Source organism: Loxodonta africana, unplaced genomic scaffold (genome assembly GCF_030014295.1).
Source record: "Loxodonta africana isolate mLoxAfr1 unplaced genomic scaffold, mLoxAfr1.hap2 scaffold_29, whole genome shotgun sequence".
NCBI lineage: Eukaryota > Metazoa > Chordata > Mammalia > Proboscidea > Elephantidae > Loxodonta > Loxodonta africana.
The window spans coordinates 1,452,507-1,462,600 of NW_026975011.1; the positions used below are offsets into that span (position 1 = coordinate 1,452,507).

General features: G+C 38.6%; 1 pseudogene; it reads left to right on the forward strand.

The window, feature by feature from the left end:
• Positions 1 to 4,660: 4,660 nt before the first annotated feature.
• On the forward strand, positions 4,661 to 9,301 carry LOC135229403 (olfactory receptor 14A16-like; annotated as a pseudogene).
• Positions 9,302 to 10,094: the final 793 nt, after the last annotated feature.

Consider the following 10,094-nt stretch of genomic DNA (forward strand, 5'->3'; position numbering starts at 1 on the left):
CTACCTCCTAATTTGTTGTGTAGTGACTGGGGTCTTAAAAGCTAGCAAGTTGCCACTCAAGATGTCTCCATTCACTGGAGCAACAGAGCAAGAAGGAGGGTCATGGATTGAAAGAGAACATCAGATACATGTCTGGCCGCCTCATGAACAGCTGCCTGATTTGTCATGAGACCAGAAGAACTAGATGGAACTCGACTACTATTAATGAGTACTTTGATCTCCGTTTATTTTTTCTGCCTTTCTTTCTTTCATTAATGTTTTGTAGCTTTCTTTGTATAGATACTGTATATATTTTATTACAATTATACTTAAATATTTCATTTTTGGTGCTAATGTAAATGATATTGTGCTTTTGATTTCAATTTGAATTTACCAATGCTGTTTTTATAAAGAAGAAAACCCTGGTGGTATAGTGGTTAAGAGCTCAGGCTGCTAACCAAAAGGTCAGCAGTTCAAATCCACCATGCTGTCCTTGGAAACTCTATGGGGCAGTTCTACTCTGTCCTATAAGGTTGCTATGAGTTGGAGTCAATTCAACAGCAATGGGCTTGGTGGGTTTTTTGGTTACATAGAAACTAATTGACATTTGCATATTGATCTTGTATACTGCAACCTTGCTGTAACCAGTTATTAGTTCCAGGATTTTTTTGTTGAGTCTTTGGGATTTTCTATCAAGCACGGCATCTGTAAATAAACCCAGTTTTATTTTTTCCCTTCTTTTCCTATCTGTATACATTTTATTGTCTCATCATATCACTTCCAGTAAAATGTTGGATAGGATTGATGAGAGGGAGTCACACTTGCTTTGTTCCTGAACTTAGAGGGAAAACATGCAATCCCTCACCTTTAAATATGAAGTCATTTTTGTTGTTAGTCGCCGTTAAGTCAATGTTGAATCACAGTGACCCTATGTGATAGAGTAGAACTGCCCCATAGAATATTCTAGAATGTAATCGTTATGGGAGCAGATTGCCAGGTCTTTCTCCCACAGAGTCACTGGAAGGTTTTGAACTGTCAATATTTTGTTAGCAGGGGAGCTCTTAATCAAGTATGACGCTAGCTGTGGGATTTCGTGGATATTCTTTATTGAGTTGAGAAAGTTTCCCTGTTTATTGAGAGTTTTTAACACAAATGGGTGACAATATTTATTATATCTTAGTAGAATATACTTTAAATTTACACCAACTTAACTTTTTTTTAACTTCAGTGAAATTTAGAAATTTTATTCCTATGCAGCTTTATTCTGTCCCTTTTTTGTATTACTGATATACAGATCGCATCCATATATGTTATAAGTCCAACAGTACATTGTTATAATTATTATTTTGTATCTTATCAATTTTAAGAAAGCAGAGAGAAGAAAAAAAGCAAGTATATATTCATAGAGTTTCTTATATTAGCTTTTTAAATTAACTTTTATTACCTTCATTTCTTCCTGTTGATTTGAGTTACCATAGGCCGTTGTTTTCTTACTCCAGCACACCTTTGTCCTAACCTCTTACTTTATCACATTAACGTTAAATATACTTCATTTCTAAATATTGTAACCCCAACAACAACAGTATGTGTCTATCTCCAATCCTATACTTTACTGGGAATAATACAGCTGCGAATGGCATCAACAGTGAGACAGTTTTTGCCCGTAAGTTTAACAAAAATGAATAAATAAAATCTCCTGTATAGGCAGGAATGTGTGTAAATGGAATGCTGTAGGTAGGAGCACAGATTTGTCATGTGTCTGGGAGATTAGTTGGTGGCATTTACAGAAATTCCAAAGCTATTTGATCAATTAATTACTCCCAAATAATGTATTTTAAGACATTAGGTGTGCATATGTATAAAAATATATATTTTAGAACTATCACAATTTGTTTGCAATATGAAACAATAAGAATTTTAAAATGGTGCATGCAGACCAAGGTGTATGCAGACCAAGGTGCCCATCAACGCATGAATGGATTAATAAATTATGGTATATTCACACCATGGAATACTACACATTGATAAAGAAGAGTGATGAATCTGTGAAACATTTTATAACGTGGAGGAATCTGGAAGGCATTATGCTGAGTGAAATTAGTCCGTTGCAAAAGGACAAATATTATATAAGACCACTATTGGAAGAACTAGAGAAATAGTTTAAACAGAGAAGAAAATACTCTTTGAGAGTTACGAGAGGGGGGAGGGAGGGAGGGTGGGAGAGGGGTACTCACTGATTAGATAGTAGATAAGAACTACTTTAGGTGAGGGGAAAGACAACACACAATACAGGCGAGGTCAGCACAACTGGACTAAACCAAAAGCAAAGAAGTTTCCAGAATAAATGGAGTGCTTCAAAGGCCAGCATAGCAAGGCCGGGGGTTTGGGGACCATGGTTTCAGGGGACATCTAAGTCAATTGGCATAACAAAATCTATTAAAAAAACATTCTGCATCCCACCTTGGAGGGTGGCTTCTGGGGTCTTTAATGCTAGCAAGCGGCCATCTAAGATGCATCAATTGGTCTCAACCCACCTGGATCAAAGGAGAATGAAGAACACCAAGGACACAAGGTAATTATGAGCCCAAGAGACAGAAAGGCCACATAAACCTCAGATTACATCAGCCAGAGACCAGAAGAGCTAGATGGTGCTCAGCTGCAACCGATGACTGCCCTGACAGGGAACACAACAGAGAACCCCTGAGGGAGCAGCAGAGCAGTGGGATGCAGACCCCAAATTCTCATAATAAGGCCTGACTTAATGTTCTGACTGAGACTAGAAGGACTCTGGTGGTCATGGCCTGCAGACCTTCTGTTGGCCTTAGGACAGGAACCACTCCCAAAGCCAAATCTTCAGACAGGGATCGGACTGGACAACGGGTTGGAGAGGGATGCTGGTGAGGAGTGAGCTTCTTGGATCAAGTGGACACTTGAGACTGTGTTGGTATCTCCTCCCTGGAGGGGGCGTGAGGGAGTGGGTGGGGTTAGAAGCTGGTGAAAAGGACATGAAAAGAGAGAGTGGAGGGAGGGAGTGGGTTATCTCATTGGGGGAGAGCAATTGAGAGTATGAAGCAAGGTGCATATAAGTTTTTTGTGTGAGAGACTGACTTGATTTGTAAACTTTCACTTAAAGCACAATAAAAATTAAAAAAAAGGAAAAAATGTATGCATATTCTGAAGTACACGCAAACATTGAAAAAAACATTGAAAAGCAAGGATTAAATATATTTGTAACAGTATTGGTAAATGCTCTGAAAAATATGTTAAGTGAAAAATAAGCATATAGAACAAAGCATGGGAAGATCTCACATATGCTGAAATGTACCTTTTTTTGCAGTTGTATGTCACAAATTGGCAGAAAACTGAAAGAAAAGAAATGCAATAAAACATTTTAGAATGGAAAATGGAGTGAAGTCTGAGAGGATATTTAAGTTTCTTATTTTCTGATAACTTGATTATTTTATATGACAGATGGACTTACACATATTTATGATAAATAAAAACAAAAATAACATCAAAATAGGTACTAAAGGCAAGCGACATAGCTGATCACTTGTGTCCGGATATGAGTTCATGAATTTAAAAAAATTTTGTTTTTCACTTTCCATTAAATATAAAGTTCCACACAGTCTATTGAGGGAAGAAACCCAACAACAAATTATTCCACAGTTGATGACATGGGTCTCATAACAGGAAATCCTATTGGGTAAGCCAACTCTCCAACCACAGACCTAAATTTTTGCACTACAAAGCTTCCACGTCCATAATAACAGCATCTTCCGGGAAATGATCGTCCCCCTCAGGAATCTTCCCCAATACACTTAATTAACTCTCATTCTAATTAGTCAATAGTAACTTCTTATAAAAATGCAGGACAAACACAAGACTCATTTGAACCTGTGTGTGCCAATGGGGAAAAGACTATAACTCAGTAAATGCATAGGAAACCTGAGCAATAGCAATATTTGAACAGAAATGTGCTTTCTGTTGGGCAAGAGACCCACCTCATCCAGCCTTTCTTACTGTATGAGAAAGTGCTCTCTGTCAACCTCATTCTCAGCCTTCACTTCCCCAGCATTTTAAAGAATGGACACCAGAAATTAGGGAAAGTGCGTTACTATTAGGTAAGTGGATTTCTCCCAAGCCTGTAAGCATCTACTATAAATTTCCCCACTCACGTTATCTCTTTATATGTCTAAATAAGTACATCCATTTTACCTGATTATATTCACTGCCTTTTAGGAAAATCAGCCATTATTATACTTTAATTTTGGTTATTAGACCCATGGCAGCTACATGCTCTTTATGAACAATTGAGGGGCAGAATAGGATGTGCAGATACTTCTAGGATTCTATTCAGTCTTTAAAGAGCCCATGCATGATCTGCTTAATGTGAAAACTTGATAAAAACTTCGGTGATCCAGTTCTAATCTATCATATGTGCAAGACATATTTCACTGCCCTAGACAACCAGAAGGTAAATTATTCTAGCCTGCTCTTAAAGACTATGTTATTATAATTTACTGTGCATTAGTTTAAAATTATAGTTTGTAAGATGTAACTCCCTGAGACCACTCTACCCACCAACCCTAATGCCCTTAAAATGCCCCTCAGGACACAGTAGAATCAATTAGAGAACCAACAAAAGAGGCAGGTTCTGAAGATGTAAGTGAATGAAGTAAATGTCACTTTTCTTAAGTTTCTGCAGGCAAAAATCAGCATGCCTCAGAAAAGAGCCAATAAAACAGAATTCTTGCTCATGGGATTTCCTGATGACTGGATGCTACAGAAACTGTATGCAGCTCTCTTCTTCCTCATTTACCTGACAGCACTGATGGGGAACCTCCTCACTGTCACCCTCACTGCCATTGACCGGCGTCTCCAAGCCCCCACGCACTTCTTCCTGAAAAATTTGTCCTTAATTGACACACGCTATATTTCTGTCACTGTCCCCAAGTCCATCATGAACTCTCTAACAGCCGTTCCATCTCCTTCCTAGGATGTGCCTCACAGATTTTTCTTGTCATTTTTTTCGGGGGCACAGAGTTTGCCCTCCTTACAGTCATGTCCTATGACTGCTATGCTGCCATCTGCCATCCTCTGCACTATGAGACCATTATGAGTAGAGGTACCTGTGTGCAGATGGTGGCTGCATCGTGGCTCAGTGGATGTGGCTATGGATCCATTCACGTAGCAGGTACACTTTCTGTGGGCCCAACGTAGTTCATCAGTTTTTCTGTGATATTCCATCATTGCTTACACTTGCTTGTTCTGGGGAGCACATTTTAGAATATGTATTTATCAATGCTAGCTGTTGTTTTGCTTTTGTATGTTTCATTTTAATGGTTGTGTCCTATGTTCATATTTTCTCATCGGTCTTAAGTATTCCATCCACTCAAGGAAGGTACAAAACTGTCTCCACCTGCATGCCCCACCTAACTGTGGTGACCTTGTTTCTCTCTTCTGGATTTATTGCGTACTTAGGTTAGGCCTTGGAATCCCCATCATCAGTGAGCCTCTTTATGTCTGTGTTATACTCCTTGTTACCTCCTACTGTGAATCCTGTCATTTATAGTTTGAGAAACAGGAACATGAAGGTGGCCCTTAGTAAAATCTTTGGTGGAGAAATAGCCTCAAAGATGTAAATGTCTAAAACATTATTTTAATATTTACTAACGTATATCAGATTATTCGGTTTACAGGAATCTGTTTAAGGAAGGCTGCTGGTGCAATGGTTAAGCTCTTGGCTGCTAACCAAAAGTGACTTAGAGGGTCACTATGAGCCAGAATTGACTCAACAGGCATACAACAACAACAAGATTAAAAAAAAAAAACTTAGACATCTATTATCTCATTTTTTCTGCCGCATAGAATGACACATTTTATAGCATTAGATGGGTCTCGATGTCAAAAGTGTCTTGGCAACTTCTAATTCACTGGAAATCTTCCAAGCATTAAGTTCTCATCAATAAGAGCCAGGCTTGGGGTAATATTGTTCATTTCAGATTCATCTTCACCAATGCCATTCACTTTCCTAGTTGGGGCAATTTTATGATAGTTTAAAAATTTACATATTTTAAAACAGTACCCCATTTCATTCTTTCAGTAGTTAAAATGAAGGTGAGTAATTTCAAATTTGTTGTTTTTTTTTTCTCCTTGTTTGTATTGACAAGGACATTATTTACGAACTCAGGGTTTTATAATAAATGTTAATTTCCCAATTGTGGCTTTGCAAATATTACACTCAGAATATTCTTTAAGAGAATTTGTAAACAGAGTCTATTGGTAACGGATGTCATTGGTCAATCACATAAGGACAATTTTAAGACTAGTGATAGTGAATGGTCAAATTGCATAACTCTCATTACGTAGTTCAATCTGAGAAAGAATATGTAATGTTAAACATACAGGAGTAGCATAAGTTATGAGAAACCAAAATTCTTTCATGTCCACACTTTGTATTCTTAAATTTTAAACTTTAGAAACATGTATTTATAAGTTGAATTGAATCTACTTGTTTTTATGTTGTGAGTTGCTGTTGAGTCTTTTTGAACTCATAAAGACCCTGTGTACAACATAAAGAAACACTGCCCCATCCTGTGCCATCCTCACAATCGTTGGTATATTTGAGCCCATTGTTGCAGTCACTGTGTCAATCCATCTCGTTGAGGGTCTTCCACTTTTTCGCTGACCCTTTATTTTACCAAGCATGATGTCCTTCTCCAGGGACTGGTCCCCCTGATAACATGCCCAAAGTATGTGATACAAAGTCTTTCCATCCTGACCTCCAAGGAGCACTCTGGCTGCACTTCCTCCAAGACAGGTTTGTTTGTTCTGGCAGTCTATAAAAATAGTGTAGTCAATATTCTTCTCCAACAGCATAATTCAAATGCATCAATTCTTTTTCGGTCTTCTTTATTCAACTTCTTTATCCAGGTTTCCCATGAATATGAAGTGCTTGAAAACACCATGGTTCAGGTCAGGGGAACTTTAGTCCTCAACTTTACTTTTTCACACTTCAAAGAGGTGTTCTGCAGCAGACTTGCCCAGTGCAATACGTCGTTTAATTTCTTGACTGTTGCTTCTGTGGGTGTTGATTGTGAGTCCAATAAAATTAAATGCTTAACAACTTCAATATTTTCTCCCTTTACCATGATCTTGGTTATTGCAAAGATTTTTGTAAGGATTTTTGTTTTCTTTGTGTTGAGGTGTAATCCACACTGAAGGCTGTAGTTTTTGATCTTCATCAGTAAGTGCTTCAAGTCCTCTTCACTTTCAGCAAGCAAGGTTGTGTCATTTGCATATTGCAGGTTGCTAGTGAGTCCTGATGCCATGTTCTTCTTCATATAGTCTAACTTCTTGAATTATTTATTTAGCATACAGATTGAATAAGTATGGTGAAAGGATGCAACCCGGACACACACCTTTCCTGGCTTTAAACCGTGCACTATCCCCTTGTTTTGATTGACCAATGCCTCTTGGTCTGTGTACAGGTTCTGCATGAGCACAATTACGTGTTCTGGAATTTTAATTCTTCTCATGTTTATCCATAATTTTCTAGGATCCACAAAGTCGAATGCCTGTGCGTAGTCACTAAAGCGAGGGTAAACATCTTTCTGGTTTTCTCTGTCTTCAGCCAAGCGCGTGCACGAGTGTGTGTGTGTGTGTATAAAGGAAACCTGCTGGTGCAATGGTTAACTGCTCAGCTGCTAACTGAAAGGTTGGAGGTTCAAACCCACCAACCACTCCATTATGGTCTGCTTCCATAATGATTATGGCCTTGGGAATACTATGAGGCAGTTCAACCCTATCCTATAAAGTTGCTATGAGTAGAAATTGACATGACAACAATGGTGAGTGGAGATTATATATATATATATATATTACATTAAATATATGACTGCCTGTGTGGACAAACGGTTAAGTATTTCAAGAATAATCAAAAGGTTGACATTTCAAATACATCCAGCAGCACCTCCAAAGAATGTCTTGGGGACCTGTTTCCAAAAGAGCACAGCCATTGAAAACCGTATGGAGTGCAATTCTACTGTCACACATTAGGTCGCTATGTGTCACAATCAATTCAGTGACAACTGGGGGTTTATGTATGTATATAAAATAGGTTTCTACCCACTATGCATTCATCAAGATACTTTGCAATTTTGGCAAAGCTACTAGATTCATCTTTCTTTTTCTATAATATGTATAATACATTAATTTGCTATTTAAATATTGAAGTCCTTATCAACTATAGGCAATAAGGACATTAATGTTTAAATAGCAAATTAATGTATTAATGTATTAAATAGCAAATTAACGTATTCCCACACAGCGCACTGAGTGACCCACAAAAAAACAAAAATAACCCATTGCTATTGAGTCGATTCCAACTCATAGCAATTCTATAGGACAGAGTAGAGCTGTCCCATAGGGTATCCAAGAAGTGGTTGGTGCATTCGAACTGCCAATCTTTTGGTTAACATCCAAGGTCTTAACCACTACACCCCCAGGCTCCACAATAAACTCAGTGCCACAGCAGAAGTATTCTATATACTTTTAAGACATCAGATATGACTATTTCCTATAACACAAATTATCTGGTAGATTGTGATATGTGGTTATAATGATTGAAGTGATGTCCCTGTTTAGGCAGGCAACTGAGTACTAGGTAATGAGGTAGTGTATCAGTGAAACATTTGGTCTCAAATGGAAGCTTATACAGCCCACTATCCTAAAATAAGAAGGCAAATTATAGGCACTGATTTAGGTATGTGAGTAAAAGTTTTGGGAAACTGTGTGTGGTTCTCTTCCATTTGCTTATAATTCCTTATAAAACAATACAAGCTAGGTAATCATATGAGAGTCAGGATAGATCTGAAAGGGGTTGAAGTTTCAGAAGAGGGATGTAGATAAAGGAAACCTTTGGGAAAGTGGAGGAATAAATGAACTATAATTTTTTAAAATATTTTTTATTGCACTTTAAGTGAAAGTTTACACATCAAGTCAGTCTGTCACATATAAGCTTATATACACCTTACTACAAACTCCCATTTACTCTCCCCCTAATGAGTCAGCCCGCTCCCTCCCTTCAGTCTGTCCTTTTGTGACAATTTTGCCAGTTTCTAACCCTCTCTACCGTCCCATCTCCCCTCCAGACAGGAGATGCCAACACAGTCTCAACTGTCCACCTGATACAAGTAGCTCACTCTTCATCGGCATGTCTCTCCAACCCATTGTCCAGTCCCTTCCACGTCTGATGAGCTGTCTTCAGGAATGGTTCCTGTCCTGGGCCAATAGCAGGTTTGGGGACCATGACCGCCGGGATTCCTCTAGTCTCAGTCAGACCGTTAAGTCTGGTCTTTTTATGAGAATTTGGGGTCTGCATCCCATGGTTCTCCTGCTCCCTCAGGGGTTCTCTGTTGTGCTCCCTGTCCGGGCAGTCATCGGTTGTGGCTGGGCACCATCTAGTTCTTCTGGTCTCAGGATGATGTAAGTCTCTAGTTCATGTGGCCCTTTCAGTCTCTTGGGCTCATAGTTATCGTGTGACCTTGGTGTTCTTCATTCTCCTTTGATCCAGGTGGGTTGAGACCAATTGATGCATCTTAGATGACCATTTGTTAGCATTTAAGACCCCAGAAGCCACACTTCAAAGTGGGATGCAGTTTGTTTTCATAATAGAATTTATTTTGCCGATTGACTTAGGAGTCCCCTTAAGCCATAGTCCCCAAACCCCCGCCCTTGCTCCGCTGACCTTCAAAGCATTCAGTTTATCCCGGAAACTTCTTTGCTTTTGGTCCAGTCCAGTTGAGCTGACCTTCCCTGTATTCAGTATTGTCCTTCCCTTCACCTAAAACTAATCAGTAAATAACCCTCTCCCACCCTTCCTCCCTCCCTCCTCTCTTAACCACAAAAGAATGTGTTCTTCTCAGTTTATACTATTTCTCAAGATCTTATAATAGTGGTCTTATACAATATTTGTCCTTTTGCCTCTGACTAATTTCACTCAGCATAATGCCTTCCAGGTTCCTGCATGTTATGAAATGTTTCACAGATTCGTCATTGTTCTTTATCGATGCGTAGTATTCCATTGTGTGAATATACCATAATTCATTTAA